This window comes from Felis catus, chromosome C1 (assembly GCF_018350175.1).
Source record: "Felis catus isolate Fca126 chromosome C1, F.catus_Fca126_mat1.0, whole genome shotgun sequence".
NCBI classification, from domain to species: Eukaryota; Metazoa; Chordata; class Mammalia; order Carnivora; family Felidae; genus Felis; species Felis catus.
Window position 1 is genome coordinate 127,563,188 of NC_058375.1, and position 18,319 is coordinate 127,581,506.

The following is an 18,319-nucleotide window of genomic DNA, read 5'->3' on the forward strand; positions in this document are numbered from 1 at the left end:
AGTGGAAACATAATGCATGGTATTAAAAATACATCCTTAGTGGGGTGCCAGGGGGGCTCAGTCAGTTAAGTGTCCAACTTCAGCTCAGGTCATGATCTCATGGTCTGTGGGGTTGAGCCCTCTGTCAGGCTCTGTGCTGACAGCTCGGAGCCTGGATCCTACTTCAGATTCTGTGTCTCCCTCTCTCTGCCCCTCTTCCACTCACGCTCTGTCTGTCTGTCTCTCTCTCAAAAATAAAAACAAACATTAAAAAAATACATCCTTAGCAATTAAAAAAGGAAAACCATTTAAAAAAGCACTGCCACCACACCATCAGTAGTAGCATCAACGACAGAAACAACAACAGCAGCAAAACTTTGTTTCTAAGATTTCCTATCTCTTCTTTCCCCTGCTCCTACCTCAGATATTTATCTTGGCCTCTTTGCATTTACCTTCCTAGAGGCAGTAAAGATATCCTTTATTTACTCATATTTGTTTTCTGCCTTAGGTCTAAGTGGACAGAGAAATGACACAGAAGACAATGCAGGCAAGATCTGCATTTTAAAATCTGAATTATATTTATTCACTTGTTAATAGTAAAATTACAATGCACTCTTAACATGCAACCAAATGAAGTCTTTCTCTTATTTCTTATCAACTGTTGTTAGCAAAATGTATAATTAGTATTCTATTATACAGCTTCATTTTGAAAAAAGGATAGCACAATAAATGAGTACATTTGGACTCAGTTTGGAGTCTTACTACAAAGTGGCCAAACACATGGAAGATTTCCTTTTGCCTTTACAGTTAGGAGCTCCAGCATCTAAACATCATTTAGAACAAAGAGATGGACCTTGATTTTCCCAGAAAAGCTTTGTGCTATTTAAATCTGTCATCTTCCGATTCCAGGGTTGAAAAGAGTCTAGGGTTCCTGAAGAGTCAAGGAATAGATTACTTTGTAGTGCAGCATAGGGGAGGAAAAGTTTTCCTTGATCCTCTTAGGGTTCTTGGCTACATGACAATTAAACGGACAAAGACAGATTAATAGGAGAAAAGCATACAGATTTATTTAGTAGAAATTTTACATGATGTAGGAGCCTTCATAAAGAAATTAAGACCCAAAGAAGCATTTAAACCTGAGTATTTTTATGTTAGATTTGATGAAGAGTGGACAGTGATCAGAACATTATAGGTTAGAGTGTGAGGTAAGAGAAATAAACTGGGGAAACTTAGCAAGACCAGTGTCCCTGGGGATAGGAAAGGCAGCTCTCACATGAGGGTTTTTTGTTTTTTTATGTTTATTTATTTTTTCAAGGGAGAGAGAAAAACAGAGAGAGTGTTGGAGGGGCAGAGAGAGAGGGAGGCAGAGGATCCGAAGCGGGCTCTGCACTGACAGCAGAGAGACGTGGGGCTTGAACTCGTGAACTATGTATGAGATCATGACCTGAGCCGAAGTTGGAGGCTTAACCCACTGAGCCACCTAGGCACTCCTCATATGAGGGCTTTAAGACCTGCTTCAGGGGAGAAGGGGAAGTGGAGTCAGAGTGACTTTCCTGCTTCCGCTGTTTTTGCAAACACCTTCAGCTTAAAATATTTGATATGCCCACCTACCATATTTTGGGGTATTGTGTATTGAACCCCATCATTAGACATCTCAGACACTTTGGGCATTGTCACAGATTATAGTTATTTTTACTTTAGGAGTAGGGAAAGGGAGATGGGGAAGAAACTTCCTTTTGCTACTCCGATTACCCCTCCCAGATAACTGCCAACATTGCTTCTCTTCAAGCCTGGCTCAGACCATGAGCCACACATGTCAAATGTGGTATGAAATATGTGACTGGCTGAGTGCCCAGTACTCATAAAACATCTTATGGAGGGGTTCAACTGGGTCAGTTAAATTTCTCAATTTTTCAAAGACAGTGTATGCCAGTTCCCTTTCCAGTTCCAAACGTATGATTTGTTAGGATCTTTCCTTTCACTCCTCTTTTCCACGTGGCTCTTTCACATCATTCTTTTTTCCTTAGTCTGTTTTCAGAGCCATTTATTTGGATTTCAAATCAGCCCATCAGGGCGTTGACTTCAGGGGGTGAGTGAAAAGAAAGGAATCCAGAGGAAGGCCCACCTGCACCTCTGCCTGTCATTGACATCGTCAAAAGGGATTTATTAGGCACTGACTTGTGCCTAATCTCCCTTGGAGTCTAAATTTATTGTTGAGAAATCTCAGACCTTAATGGGTATCCAAGTGTTTCAGATTCAATTGCAGATGAATCTTAATGGCAATTCAAATGTTTGAAGACAAAGTTCCACAAATCCTTCTCATGCTTTTATTCAATAACTACTTGTTATTATGGGTTTATAAATTGATTGCACTAGACTTACACTTGCTGAGCAAATTTTTATAAAGATCTTAATCCAGAAAGTCAACGTAGGTGGCATTTTTAAGCTAATTCTTTTGCTCTGGACAGCACACCCAGCCGATGCTTCCCGTTTTCCCCTCTCGGTGCCCTGACCCTTGCTTGCAAGTAGCCAAGATATCAGATCATGAAAAGCCCAAGGACGGGGATCAAAATGTGGATGACAGGAAGCTCAGCAGGAGGATATTAACACTAATTAGAATACTTTTTTCTGACCACAGATAATGATGGCTTTCTTTGTTCAGCATCATGAGTAAATCCTCTCACTACAGATTTCCATACTCCAAACCAATCTGGGCATCTGGATGGAACTGCTGTTATGGCTGAATTAGCCATTCCAATTAGAGAAAGTAGGGAGTTGCCTCTGTGTTTCGATTCCCCAATCATCTGTGATAACTGGATTTAAGGGGGGTTTATGAAGCTGTTCTTAGAAGGAAGATGCATTAGCTATGACATGACCTATTAAGCATGTGCAGAAGTTATGAGCTGAGAAAGGGTAGGGACACACATAAGTATTTTGAATTGACACTTAATTTTTTTCCCCCTCACTGTGCTGGCTCTGTGCTGAATTAATTCCATTTTTATCTTGCTTTTAAATAAAAATTTATGGATGGCAGCTGAGGTCCTTCTTAGGGTCTTTATGATTTGGGATTAAGATCCTTAAGTGTCTGGGCAACTCATTAGCATGTGCACTCTAGCCACTTGTATGGAGTCAGTGGAGGAAAGGAAATGAAGGAGAAGGATGGGGAAAGAACAAAGAAAAAGTAGGCAGCCATTTTTAGATAATAATAGTTTTAATCATAATAGCCATTATTATTAAAATTATTATTATTATTTCACTGGAGCAGTTAGAAGTCTTCCTTTAAGGGCTAAAGATCACATGCTACCCCCAACTATAGCAGAATAAGCATCTTGGCCAGAATTTACATTCATTTTGAAAGTAAGGGTTTAAAAGCCTAATTTAAATTCTAAAACATGAATTTTTAAAAATGTTGGGAAAACAAACATGCAAACAACATTCTACCACACAAAAATCTGAAGGCAGTGTTGAGATGAGAAGCAGTGAGGTTGTATCCTTTCCAGATACACACCATGGCTCTTTCAACATGTGCGTCTTTGACTGGCCCATTGGGAGGCTTTTTTTGCCAGTGGATTTGTGTTTGTTGGGCAGGGCTGATGTGTAATACAAAGACTAACGTGTAACCTTGAGCCTGCAACCAAGACCCACATCCCAAGTGCTTCCAAGCCGGATAGTCTCCTTTCCACTCCACTAATGATGAGGTAGTGAGGTGGTGAATCTCAGGATGCCCTTTCCTTGGCAGACTCTCTGCTGTGGCTGTTACCTGCTGGAGCCACCCCATGGGGAATTAGTCATGCAGAGTCCTACGTCACGGAACACGAGGAGTTTTTATAACTCAGTTCCTTTTACAGGGTTTGAGCTGGCCTACCCTTGGCCTTTGGGGTCTGGGTAAAAGTGCCTCCTGTCTACTTTCTGTGAACGGCACGGCCAGGTCAGCATAAACCGGCACTATCCAAGGTTCGAATAGCTTCATAAAGTGTTCATAAGGATCTCCCTGAAAGGAGATTCCTTGAACTTTTCTTGGCACCTTTTCAGTGTTCAATAAATTTTCTCTCATCCTACCCTTCAGTGGCCTTTCCACAGTGCTGAAAACAAATACTGAGAGGTTAAAAGCTGGTTAAGAACTTCTCTGGTTCACAACAAGCATTTATTGTGTAAGTCATCATATGGATTATTGACATATCTCACTAAGATTCATGGAGGGCTTTTTGAATTAGAGAAGAGCTTGATACCTCCAAATATTAAATATATTTATTTACCCAATGTAGTTTACACAGCACAGTTTGAAGCATATGAGTGGAGGGATTGTAGTGAGGTAAGTAAAATTCAGCTCATGCAAGTGAACTTGTTTTTGTTAACTGAAACAGTCAAGATGGGGCTTTACTCTATGTCTATGCCTATGCTTCACTGTTCCTTGGAAAACTGGAGCATAGCTGGACATCAAGAAGAGAGAAATCAATGCAGACTCCAGCTTCTATATCTACAGAGTCCCCAAGGGCAAGACTTCATCTTGTTCATAATCACAGAGGCTGACACTTACCAGGTGCTTAATAGATGCTGGATAGGGAATTATAGAAGGAACTGAAGCAAAGGGATGTTAGTGAAAAGTGCAATTAGTGGGGCCTGGTGTTTCAGTGGTGGTCATCGATGAGGAAGGTGATTAAATATTAACTTGTATTCTGTTTTAAATACAGAGAAAACATTTTCATGTTTCTTTGACTTTAGATTTTTCATGTGTGAGTTGGAGAGTTGGAGAGTTGGATCAGATAATACCAAAGGTCCTACCACATCTAGCATGCCAAGAATCTATTCCCAATTACTGTACCCAGAGAGTACTATATTTGTACCTTAGTCAATAAATACTGAGTACCCATTAGCTTGGCTCACTCTATTAGCTTGTTGGGGATATGGAATAAATGTACTATGGTCTCTACCCTTAGGAGTTAGAAAGAAAAAAATATCACATAAAATGCAATGAGAAAACAGTTTATTGTTCAACTGTGGCCTCTAAAGATGGCTTCATGAGTGAGGAGTCTTGGAGAATGAGGCTAACTTGGGTAACTAGATAATGGGGAGAAATATCAATCCATGTTGAAGGAAGAGTATGATCAAAGGTGAGAACCAATGGACATGTTTGGAGACTCTGAGAAAATGGACATAATTTTAGAATGGGAAGTAGAGAGAAATGCATTCGGATAGAATAAAAGCATATTCTAAAGACTAAAGGAAAGTAGAAGGTAGCAAAGGTATTAGAGATACATTATCATTGTCCTCATCTTACCAGGCTTCTGATTAAGCTTCTGATTAAGTTATATAATGGGTCATCCTTCTGGAAATGCTCTCTACTCTTAGCTTCCATAGACCACACATTTTTTTACTTTCCTTCTATCTCACTGGTCTCCTCAGTCTCCTTTGCAAGCTCATCTCCCTCTATCCAATCTCTAAGTATTGGAGGCCCTTGGGGTCCAGTCCTTGGCTCTCTTCTCTATCTACTGTACTTGAGTTAATCTAGCTTCATAACTTTAAATGCCATCTGCATGGAGGTAACTAACTCCCCAATACATATCTCTGACCTCATCTTACCCCTTGGGTTCCTCAGACTCATATTTCCTGCTGCATACTTGACATCTCCACTTAGATACCCCACAGGACCCCCCTTACATATTAATCACTCCTGCTTCCATATTGATCACTCCCCATTGTGGCTGAGGCTGCTGGTGTCTACCACCATCCTTTTGACTCTTTTTCCTTTAGTAAAATAACTTTCCAATTTTAGCTTAACATACAGCTGTCCAGCCAAAGGCTCTATTTTATGTTCTCCATTACAGTTAGGCGTGGTCATGTCACTGGCTCTCACCAATGAGATGTCAACAGAAGTGGGGTGTGCCACTTCCAGTTGGTGGCTCCAAAACTGTGCTTTCCTGGTGGGCTGGCAGGCAGTTGGGAAAGCTGAAGGCAGAACAGCTACCTTAGATCCAGAAACAGAAACATTGCATTTAGGATAGCTAAGCTATGCTACCAACCATGGACTCTCTACCTATGGCTTATTATGTGAGAGAGAAATTATTCCATATTCTTTCAGCCACTATGCTCAGGAACCATTTTGTATAGCAGCTTACATTGTATCTCTAACCAATCTACCCAATCTTCCCCATCTCAACAAGTGCTATCTTCATGTACCTAATTTCCCGAGCCAGAAACCTATTGATGCCTCATTTTTCTTCAAATCCAATTTATCAGTAAATCCTATTGATTGTACCTAAAAAATTATATCTCAGATCCATCCACAACCCAAATTCATTCGTAGCTACTACCTTACCTCCAAACTGATCACCTCGTTTTGGGTTTGGCCCCATGTAGCCTGAAGCCAAGGTGTCAGCAGAACCAAGTCTCTAGGGGTGGATCCTTCCTTGCCTCTTCCAGCTTCTAGTGGTTGCCAGAAATCCTTGGAGTTCTGTGGTTTGTGGCAGCATCACTTGAATCCTGCCTCTGTTGCCCCCTGGCACCCTCCCTGCATGTCTTCTCTGTGTCTCTTTCTTCCTCCTCCTCCTTCTTCTTTTTCTGCTGCTGCTGCTTCTGCTTCTTCTCTTCCTCCTCCTCCTCCTCCTTCTCCTCCTTTTAATATTTATTTACTTATTTTGTGATAAAGCAAGAGAGAGAGAGAGAGAGAGAGAGAGAGAGAGAGAGAGAGAACTCCAAGCAGACTCCGCACTGTCAGCACAGAGCCCAACGCGGAACTCAGACTCACAAGCCATGATATCATGACTTGAGTGGAAATCAAGAGTTACACGCTTAACCGACTGAGCCACCCAAGCGCCCCTCTGTGTTTCTCTTCTTATAAGGACAGCAGTCATATTAGATTTATGGCTTACCTAATTCCAGTATGGCTTCACCTTAACTAATTATGTCCACAAAGACCCTGTTTTCAAGTAAGATCACACTCTGAGGATCCAGTTAGACACGAGGTTTTTTTGGAGGGGTGCGGGGCACTATTCAACCCAGTGTTCTGGAGGTTTAAGGAAACCAGTTTGCAATATTCCAGGTAGGAGGTAAAAAAAGGCCTGACCTATGTTGCGTTGAGAATCAAGTGGAAAGTATAACGCCTAATGACAATTGGTCATGATTAAGAAATGATAGACCATAGAATTTTAGGCATGGAAGAGACCTTAGAGGCCTCAAATCTAGTGATTTTCAAGTTAAGCTTCTTATATCCTTCAAATAAGTTACCTCAAGGGTAGCTAGAAAGTCGGGCAGAGGGGCATAAGTAAGGTTTTCCAGGCCAACAACCCCTTGTATAATCAGAACAATTACAGCTTTATGTTTTAGATGTTTCTCCACAGAAGATTTTGTTTGAAGATTGATTTTGTTATAAATCTCTTCTAAATCTCTCATTTCACTGATCGGGAAATTGCAGCCAATTAAAGAACAAGACAGTGATTCAGAAGTAAATTGCATAGTGTGGACTGTTGGATTTAAGAATGTGGGGAGAAGCCAACCAGAACGGTACAGGAAATTTACATGAAAGAGAAGAGGTTTAAACCTATTCACCACATTTGTGAAATGCAATGAGAAAACAAAGTTCAATTGTCTTTGTTCCTATAAACTATAGTTCTTTTGGACAGAGATGTGGAATTGGCCCTGTTCCTGGAGCAGGGACACAGGACATAGTAGAAGGAGCCAGGAGATCTGAGTATAATTCTGTCCTGACCACATCAGTGAGCAACAGACTGGACACAGGGACGAAGGGGAGGGAAGTGACATCCAGATTTCACAAGTAAATAATAAGGAGATAGGATGGTATGCAAATGGGGAAAGGTGGTTTGGACAGAGATCTAGTTTATAGAGGACCATTTTTTTTTTTTTTAATTTTTGGACATATTAGGTTTGAAGTGACACCGGAAAACTAAAATTTTGGCAAGTAAACCTGTGTCTATTTGTAGTGCCCATGACTTTCATTTCGATGATGGACAAGGTAGTGTCTCCTATTCCATGCTGTGGAATAGTGCCTTCCCAAGGGGCCTGTTTTGGGATGCACATTGTACAGGTTAAAGAAATGGTAACCTGTGACTAGGACCATCATCTCTCACCTGGACCGTGTACATACTCTCTGGCTAAGTGGTCTTCCCAAATCAATTCAGTCTTATTTTAATTTTTTTCCACATTGCTGTCAGTTATTTCAAAACACAAAGCTGAATGTGTTATCCATTCCTGCTTTAAAACACTTTTCATTGCTCTTAGAGCAAAGATCAAAGTCCTTGATGTGCCTTATGACATGTGCTTATTCAGGTGGGTCTGACCTCTGCCTTGACTTTCTAGCCTCATGTGGCACCACCTTTCCCCCTGGCCTTGGAAATCTAGCCACATTTAGTTTTGCTGACTTCTTCCTGCCCCAGGGCCCTTGTATTTGTCCTTCATGCTGTCCTTTCCTGTACCTTAAACTCTCTCCAAACACACATTCATCGTTAAGATGCCAGCAAAGTCAACACGTCTTAGGGATTTTTTCCCTGACCTAAGTCTAAGTCAGTTTAGATCAGATTCCTTTGTTTCTTTCAGAGCACTAAGCTCAGTTCATAAATATGCACTTTTTGCCTTTGGATATTTGTTTACTGTTTACTTCTCTTACTCTAGGTCCATAGAGCAGGGGCTATGTATGCCTTGCTATGCTTAGCACCTAGCATAGCACCTGGCATGTAATAATGGAATGAATGAATGAATGAATGAATGAATGAATGAATAAAAGCCATAATCCAAATATTTGACTTTTTTAGATTCCAGACTCTAATGTTGAATTATAAAGCACAACTTTTTTGGGGAGGGGGGTGGCAAATATTGCTTTTGGCTATAGGATTATATCACACTTTAAGAAAAATTTAAAATTTAGATCTTCCCACTATATAAGCATTTGGCAAGTTATATTGAGTATTAAAAATACATTTCCTTAAAGACCTTGATTTGGGTTATTAAAGCACTTGCTGAGAGATATTCTTATGTTTTAAGAGTAAAGAAATTGCTTGACTTCAAAAAAAAAAAACCTCTCTAGAAAATCAGGTTACTGCTTTGCCTTTTGAGAGCTGCAGTAGTCATGGAGGTGCTGCTCTGAACTCCCTTGAAGAAAGAACTTGCCTAGAGCCTGATGAGTTGACAGTCTCTAGCTGTGAGTGCCTTCAGGCCACAACCAAGCTTCCTAGCAGAGGCCACTATGCTGGCTCTTCCCAGGCAGCCCCCAGGAAATGATTGAGCTTGGTTGAAATGCCAGGACCTGGCCATTTCTGCCCTTTTTTGCTTCTCTACTGGTGCCCTTTCCCCTGGAACTCCCAGTTGGGTTGGCCTAATGGGTTGGTAACTTGGTTTGCTGAGTCTGCATTGTGGTTGGAGGCTCTCTTTTCCCAATACTGCTTCCTCTCTAAGATCACAGTCTGAAGGCTTTCTCTTCCCCATTTCCTTCCTTTCCCTTTGATGTTTCCTGAGCTATCCCCTCCAATAGACCTGTTGCGTTCCTAACACTCTCAGCATCTGCTTCCCAAAACATCCATCCAACATAGGAGGCTTCTAGTAATTTAATGATATAAGATGAAAATGTTAGGATTTCATTTATCTTCATTTTTAAATTTTCTTTTCCTAGCTATTCTCTCTGAAGATTTTTAGTAGCTCAATGTATAAGGCCTACTTCTGAAATGAAGAATAATTCTAGAAGAAAGATAATTCTTGTTTCTAGTCTGTAAACTCCATGAGACCTGAGATTTGTTTGTTTCTGTCATATCCCAACACTTGACATGTAGCAGATGCTCTATGAATATTTGTTGAATGATTGAATGTATACCTTAAGAACCACTTTTTGTTTATATTAAATGGAAGAGACAAGAATAAGATATACTGTAATAGCATTTTAGATACAGGTTGTATTAGTTGGGTAGAGCTGCCCTAACAAAGAGCCACAGACTGGGTGGCTAAAGCAACAGATTAATTTTCTTACAGTTCTGAAGGCTAGAAGTCTAAAATCAAGGTGTCAGCAGGATTAGTTTCTTCTGAGGTCTCTCTTGTTAACTGTAAATGGCCATCTTCTTTCTGTGTTTTTACATGGCCTTCCCTCTGTGAGGATCTGTGTCTTAATTTCTTCATAAAGATGCCAGTCATGGATTAGGGCCCACAAAGACCTGATTTTAACTCAGTTACCTCTTTTTTTTTTTTTTAATGTTTATTTATTTTTGAGAGAAAGAGAGAGAGAGAAAGTGCCAGTGGGGGGGGGGGGTGAGGGGGCAGAGAGCGGGAGACAGAGAATCCCAAGCAGGCTCTGTGCTGACTGCAGACAGCCCAGTGTGGGCCTCGAACTCATGAATTGTGAGATCATAACCTGAGCCAAAGTCAGATGCTCCGCTGACTGAGCCACCCAGCTGCCCCTAACTCAGTTACCTCTGTAAAGACCCCATTTCCAAATGCAGCCACATTCTGAGGTACTGAGAGTTAGCACTTCAACATAGGAATTTTGAGGGATACAATTTAGCCCATAACAGAGGCCCATAAAAACATGCCAATAAGGAACCCTGGTTTAAGATGTTTTACTTTGTGCAGCGCCTGGGAGGCTCAGTCGGTAAAGCGTCCGACTTCAGGTCAGGTCATGATCTCACGGTTGGTGAGTTTGAGCCCCGAATCAGCTCTGTGCTGACAGCTCGGAGCCTGGAGCCTGCTTCGGATTCTGTGTCTCCTTCTATCTCTGCCCCTCCCCAACTTGTGCTCTGTCTCTCTCTGTCTCTCAAAAATAAATGTCAAAAAAATTTTTTTAAGATGTTTTACTTTGTGTTGGGTGCAGATAGAAATAGAAATAAAATACAATAAAATAATACGAAAAATAAAAATTATATGAAACAAGGCAAATGTCTGATTTACAGCCAAAGAGTTATATAGGTATATCTAAAAATCAGACAATAAAGTATGAGGCTAACCTTCTTGAGTAATTCCTGGGTGGACTTGTATGCTTGACCAAGTAAATCACACATCATAAAAAAGAAACAAATTACAATTCGTAAATGACCATATGATTGAAACTACCAATGGAAATTTCTTTACTGTGTGGACTTAAAATCTAAATCTAATCAGATAGTATTTTTCTCACTAAAATACATATTTTTTGAAGAGAGTTTATATTCATGGTAGGACATTTTGTTTCCCAGAATAATACAAATTATGAGATTATTACTTATTAAAACATTAATTTGATTTTAACCACAGGAAAAATGTTAATTTTTCCTTTCCAGTCCCTGTTATCCGCCTGATTCCTGAGCCTATCAAAGTAATAAAATAACGGACCTGGGGTATGCCCTCCACAAAAGTGAACATTGGTCTTTTTCTGCTGGCATTTCTTACCTCCGAAACTTGCATTATGTTACATGCTGTAAACCACCATTGTTGTGTGCTGCTATATTTTGGGGACTTACTAGAATGAAGGAAGTTCTTCCCTAACATGACATTTCCTTTCTAATACAATACAAAAATGGAGTATTTAGGGTTGACCACTTATACATTGTTCCCATTTCAGGCCCCACGGTACTGCCGTCATGTATGAATGCCTAACCCTTTTAGAGATTTCCTTTAAGGTTTTCTGGTATGTTTACTTTCCTGTGGGTTATGAAAGACCTGACCTCTCTGGGAGAAGTCTTTTGAGAAACCCCAGATGCATATCACCTCTATGAGGTCCTTAACTGGCCAGCCTTGTAAAGATGGTGCCATGACTGTGTATTGATTTGAGACTGCTTCACTCATCATAAACCCAGTCTGGCCTGTGACTACCATTCTCCTCTATTTGTGGAATTCTCTAGAACCCTTCCATGAGATCATGACTGTCAGTTCAGGAACACTGGATTATATCCAAGTCTCTATCAGGAATATAATATTAAGATTTCTACTACTAGTGAATTCTACTACTAGAATCTAAATACTTTGAGGGTAATGTACATGTCTGATTTGTTAAAAAATGTAAAACTGTTAAAAGATAAACTGAGGCATAGTAAAAAGTTTTAAGAGTTTCTTTGAGCAAAAATTGATCAGAATACGGTAGCATCAAACCAGAAGTGGTTAGGGGCGCTCCTTGATAGGAGCTGGGAGACTTACATAGAAAAGATGCAGAAGTAAAGAAAGGAAGTTATTTGATTGACTATACCTTAAAGCCTGTTGGCTATTTGTGATTGCTTGTCCTTAGCATTTTGATTTTGTAACATTGAGCATTTACGCAGGCTTAGATTTTGATTTGCTTAAGTAGGCTAGCTACCCTGGTGGCTTAGAGCCACCTCAGTATACTGGCCTTCTCCTTTAATTAGTTTGACACTACAAATGCCAAGTTCACTTCAGGTCAACAATCATTTATTTAGCACCTACTTGGGCCCTGAGCTGATTAAAAAAAAAAAAGGAACAGACTGGGTTCCTATCTTGGAGTGTTTATAGCCTAGGAAGGAGCTTGTACACTTCCTTCTTCCCTGCCCTATACCTTTTAAAACAAACTGATTGTCTTTTCATTATTCACTACAGTAAGTTTGGAAAATACAGAGAAACCAAGATTTAAAAATCAACCAAAAAGCCTATGACTTAACTACTGCTAATGACATTTTAATTTATCTTTTTTTAATGTGCATAGACTTTTCAAAATATTTATAATCAGACATCATGCACAATTTTACTTCTTTCATTTCACACATCACAAACATTTTCCAGTGGCCTGTGTAAACGTGATTTAAGAAGCTACATTATATTCCAGTGAGTGGATTCACCATAGCTTCCTTAATCCTCATTTTGCTGCCAGATATTTATTCAATCTCCTGCCTTTTTTAGAATTCTAAGTGCAAAACTCAACTTTGTGCACAAAATATTTTTAATATTTAGGATTGTTTCCTAAAATTAAGTGTCCAGAAATGGCCTCTCTGTGTCAGAGGGAATGAGCAGTACAGCTTCTGGAGCATGTGGCAGTGACTCTGGGAGGGTCAGGTGCATTTGCACCTGACCAGTAGCACTTTATGATGCCTGACTCACAGCATCCTTACACTTGAGACACTGTTACTCTGAAAATGTTTGCTAGTGTGATAAGTGAAAAGTATTGTGTTGTTTTGATTTTTATTTATCTGGTTGCCAGTGAGGTTGAACATTTCCTCATATTTTTGTTTATCTGTTTTATTTCCTCTTTCATAAATTGGCACTTTATGTCCTTTCTCATTTTATTTATTATTTCTCACACATCTCTCTCTCTCTCACTTTTCAGTCCATACTGATAGAATTTTGGCTTAGCAGGGATTTTTTCCCCCCGAGGCCACTTTAGCCGGTTTAACTTGTCTTCTTTCACTCTGGACCATGGTGACTGACCAGTCATTTTTGTATTGTCATGCACATAGAACAGATAACCCACTTTAAAACAGAAAGTACTTTAAAGTTGCTTCAGCTTCTTGGAGTTTTCTGAGGCAGAAGTTGGGCTTCTCATCTTGGAAAGAATGTTCTATAAAGTAAGGAAGTTCAATTGGGGACATGTTTAGTAAGCGACATAATAGTGGCAGCCACTTGGAGATTCGTTCTGACATTCCCACAAGGCACCTGAAGGCTAAAAGGGAATAACAGAATTATCCTCACTTCCCCAAAAGCTGGGGTGAGGTCCAAAAATGCTTTCTGCACCATTGATTTTTCTTGGGCTTTTGTGGCTCAGCTTGTGGCTATGAAACACTATTCATTGCTGTGGATTATGGCTTTTTCTTTTGTTCTATTTACAAACTGGCAAGCTGCTGCCAAAAGTTGTGACTGGTAATTATCATTTTTGGAGGAGCACAGCCTGTGCTCACGAGAAAGGTTAGTCAGCACCCCACTAGGTTTTCTTGGTGGGATGTCGTCGTTCTAACTATAGGGAGTTCTAAAAGGAGATGCCACCTTCACCTGCACTCTGGGAGATGAGAGTGGTAGAGGACAAAAGTGGATACAAAGGCAATTCTGCTATCACAGACCTCTCTTTCCTAAATAATAGACCTAGTAAGATAGCAGAATCTTGCCAACCAATATGGCACAAAGCAGCACACAGACCCATTTGAGGTCCCACCTATGAAAGCATTTTGTGAATGGTAAAGAGCTTTACAAGTGGTAGGTGTCTTATTTTTGCAAATAGTTGAACCTCACTGGTTCATTGGGTTTCTTCTTGGTTCCTTAAACTCAAAAAGTAAACTTTCCTATATTCAGAGTTTCACTTATTCATTCATGTTTATTGAATTTCTACTATATTTTAAGCGTTGTTTAGACCAGGGGTCAGCAAACTGTAACCCTCAGGTCAAATTTGACCTGCCACCTATTTTTCATAGCCTGAGATCAAAGAATGGTTTTTACATTTTTATAAAATTATAAAGGAAGAATAATATTTTATGATACTTAAAAATCATATGAAATTCAAATTTCAGTGTCCACAAGTAAAGTTTTATTGGAACACAGCTACACCCATTCACTTATGTATTGTTTCTGGATGCTTTCCTGCTACAATGGCAGAGTTGGGTAATTATGACAGAAACTGTATGGCCTGCTGAGGCTAATATATTTACTACCTGGCCCTTTACGGAAAGAGCTTTCCACTTCTGCTCTAGACACTGGAGTTACAGCTATAAACAAGATAGACATTATTCTTGCATCTATGTATATGTCATTACCTTAAAGATGGTCCCAGTGGGACTCACCCTTGATCCTGGCTTTAGAAACATCAGTTCTTTTTTTTTTTTAATTTATTTTTTAATTTATGTTGAGAAAGATAGAGAGCAAGTGGGGGAGGGGCAGAGAGAGAAGGAGACAAAATGTCAAGCAGGCTCCACACTGCCAGTGCAGAGCCCGATGCAAGGCTTGAACTCATGAACCATGAGATCATGACCTGAGGCAAAACCAAGGGTTGGATGCCCAACCAACTGAGCCACCCAGGCACCCCTATAAATATTGGTTCTCACCAACTGAGCTAACTTTATATAATTTTAGCCAACATTGGCACAACCTTATGGAATCTGATTATTTTTTCATCAAATCAAATGAAATCTATGAATTAACTCTGTTAGACTGCAAAGGTCTCTGCACTTAAGACATTAAAGTAGTTAAGAAGCAAAATTTATTTTAAAAATGAAACAAGAATAATGGCAATGACACACAATAGCTGCTTTTAACTTTTCAAAAGCCTTTTATTTGTGCTAGCTTATATGCGACAGACTTCATGTGCTAAGAATTTGGGATGGAAAAGCTCACTTTAGACTGATAGAGACTGAGTAGGCTTGCCAGAGGAAGTAGGATGTGGCCCAGAATGATGGTCTTGATTTCCTTCTTCAATTCCAGCGCCTAACAAGTTGTCTCCTGTGGACAGATGGCCAAGAAACTGCCTTTAGGGCTCTTTCCCATATCCGATGGTTTGGCAGAATTTCTGCTCTTATCTTCATGACGTGAACAGACAGCCACCATTGAACTGGTGAAACAGGAAGACCAGGATTGGAAGCTTCTCAACCAGCTTTCGAGGTGGGCAGGGGTCTGCTTTTCCCTAAATGGGGAATCAGTGGAAGCAAGACTGGGAGTGAGAGGGTATTAAGTAATAGAAAAATTGGGTGGGTGGGTGGAAACTTTGAGATCTTAAAATGTAAGGCAGTTTGGAAAGTCTGAAAGTCCTTTAGCTAACTTAGCAGTGTATCTAGAACACAAAAGGATTACATTGTCTACTATACTGTGAGCAGCTTTCATACCTGCCTGGCCCAGGGTGTTGTTCAATAAATTATTCAATTAAAGAATGTCTGGGGCGCCTGGGTGGCTCATTCAGTTAAGCATCCTACTTTGGGTCAGGTCATGATCTCATGGTTTGTGGGTTTGAGCCCCACATCAACCTCTGTGCTGACAGCTCAGAGCCTGGAGCCTGCTTCACATTCTGTGTCTCCCTCTCTCTCTGCCCCTCCCTTGCTCATGCTTTCTGTCTCTTAAAAATAAACATTAAAAAAAAATTAAAAAAAAAAAAAGGAGAAGAATGCCTGGAAGGGGCCCCTGGGTAGCTCAGCCCCCTAAGCGTCCAAGTCTTGATTTTGGCTTAGGTCATGATTTCATGGTTTGTGAGATCAAGCCCTGTATTAGGCTGTTCTTTGACAGCATGGAGCCTGCTTGGGATTTTCTCTCTCCCTCTCTCCCTACCCCTCCCCTGCTTGCGCATGCACATGTGTTTTCTCTCTCTTTTTTTAAAAAAAATTTTTAACATTTATTCATTTTTGAGAGACAGAGAGAGACAGAGTGCAAGCAGGGGAGGGGCAGAGAGAGAGGGAGACACAGAATCAGAAGCAGGCTCCAGGCTCTGAGCTGTCAGCACAGAGCCTGACAGGGGGCTCGAACTCACGAACCGCGAGATCATGACCTGAGCTGAAGTCAGATGCCCAACCAACTGAGCCACCCAGGCGCCCCTCTCTCTCTCTTAAAATAAGTGCATAAACAGTAAAAAAAAATGCTTAATTTAAAAAAAAAACCTGAAAAAATGAGCGAAGGAGGTCAAGTCATATGCAAGCATTAATCAGAATGCTTACAGTGTGGTGTGCTCTTAGGAATAGAAATTCATGGCTGTTCATTCATTTGTTCATTCAATAAATATTTATTGAGCTCCTATTTATTGCCAGGCACTTAACCTCATTTTACTTCAGTGTCTAATAGTGAAAATCTTTGTAAAATATCAGTGTCTGCTTTGTTGCTTTACAAAGTACAATCACGCAAGTGTCTGTGATTGAACCCTGAAGAGGATTGAAGAGCATAGAATATATTTTTGACCTCATGGTTATTCTCCTGGCTAACATGATGGAAAATGACAAAGTTACTGTAGTGCTTAAGAAGGTACACTGTGGTGTCAGACTGCCTGTGTTCAAATTTAGGCTTTCCCACTCATACATTTGTGATGTTGGATAAATTTTGCCTTGGTTTCTCCATCTGTAAATAGTCAAATAATAATACCTACTGCATAGGGCGGTTGTGAAGATCAAATAATCAAAGTACCTTGGCGTATAGGAAGCCCTCAAGATGTATGGTGACTGTTTTTGTTATTACACAGAAGTCAACCTAGAAAAGATAGTGGCATTTGGATTGAATATGTTGAGTACTTGAGGATGTGCCCCAGAACGTGGTGGTTCTGCTTCAGTGACATTGATAGTATACATAGGAGAAAGGACATAACTCCTTTCTTGTAGCTTAACTTCTTTGAGGGTGTTCTTGCCTGAAAATGGAGAGAGTAATATCTAACTGGTAGGGCTCTTCTGAGGAGCACATGGATGAGGGTGCCTGGAATTCAGTTAGCTCTCTGTAAACATTACTTTCCTTCTGACAGAGTCAAATAGGAGGAAGTAATTCCCTTTAATTAAGAGTGTTGATGAGGTGGGTTCTAGTTAATTGAACTGTAATATGTAAATCAATTTAATCATGCACTGGCTCTACCAGATAAACATCCAGCACCTGGCTATGGTTTGGTTGAGCACCTCTATTTGTTTGATTTTGAAAAATTCTTCCCCCCTTCTGTGGCTTCTTAACACTGTGGAACCCTCCACTCAAGCTGCAAACAGTTTGCATTTTCAGTTGAAAGAAGGATTTTCGGAAGGTTTCAGATTTTAATTGTTGGACTTAATAGGATTGATTTAAATTAATCCAAGTCATTTGCAGACAATGAAACAATGGCCTGGTACCTCATCACTCCTTGTCTATTTTCTAAGTAAAAGGAGAAAAGTGGGAAGTGTTCCAAATGGAGTCACAGGCTGTGGTGAGGATTAAGTGAGTAAACACTGTGGTCTTTGGGGAGACAGATATTGGGTTCTGCCATTTATTGCCCTTTGTGGGATAACTTCCTAGCATAGCATGAGAGAAGAAGACCAACAGAAGTAAAGGTGGAAGAGAATGGTGTGTGTGGAGTAAGGGGGAATGAGAACTCACTGAAGGGAGACCCAGTAGAGGGGCTGAAGGGAGGCTCTGGAACTCTGCCCATTGATAATTTCATGGGATTACACTGCTTGGATATATCCTTTTTTTTCATAATTATTATCATCCCATGGCCCTCACCTTGAAAAAGCATTCTCAGTCTTGAGCACTATTGGACACTTTGGGCTGAAAAATTGTAGAATGTTTCGCAGCATCCCTGGCCCTTACCCACCAGATGCCAGTAGCAATTTACCTACCCACCTGCCCACCCATCCCAGTATAATAACTCAAAATGTTTCCAGAGTTTACCAAATATTTCCGGGGTGGGGGGGGGGAATCCCCCCCCCCCCAGGTGAGAGCTACTGCTTTGAAAGGATTCATTTCAACATTTCTCGTAGTCTGTGCTCATAGAAAGGTCATTTCTCTGGCTAACTTT

At 40.4% G+C, this 18,319-nt stretch overlaps 1 protein-coding gene across 1 annotated transcript in view; it reads left to right on the plus strand.

The window, feature by feature from the left end:
- Positions 1–18,319, plus strand: part of THSD7B (thrombospondin type 1 domain containing 7B) — a 1,583,202-nt gene that overhangs the window by 100,838 nt on the left and 1,464,045 nt on the right. Inside the window, exon 4 of the mRNA XM_045033714.1 lies at positions 15,298–15,474. The gene's annotated coding sequence lies outside the window, so the exon portion shown is untranslated. The remainder of the gene's footprint in view (positions 1–15,297; positions 15,475–18,319) is intronic.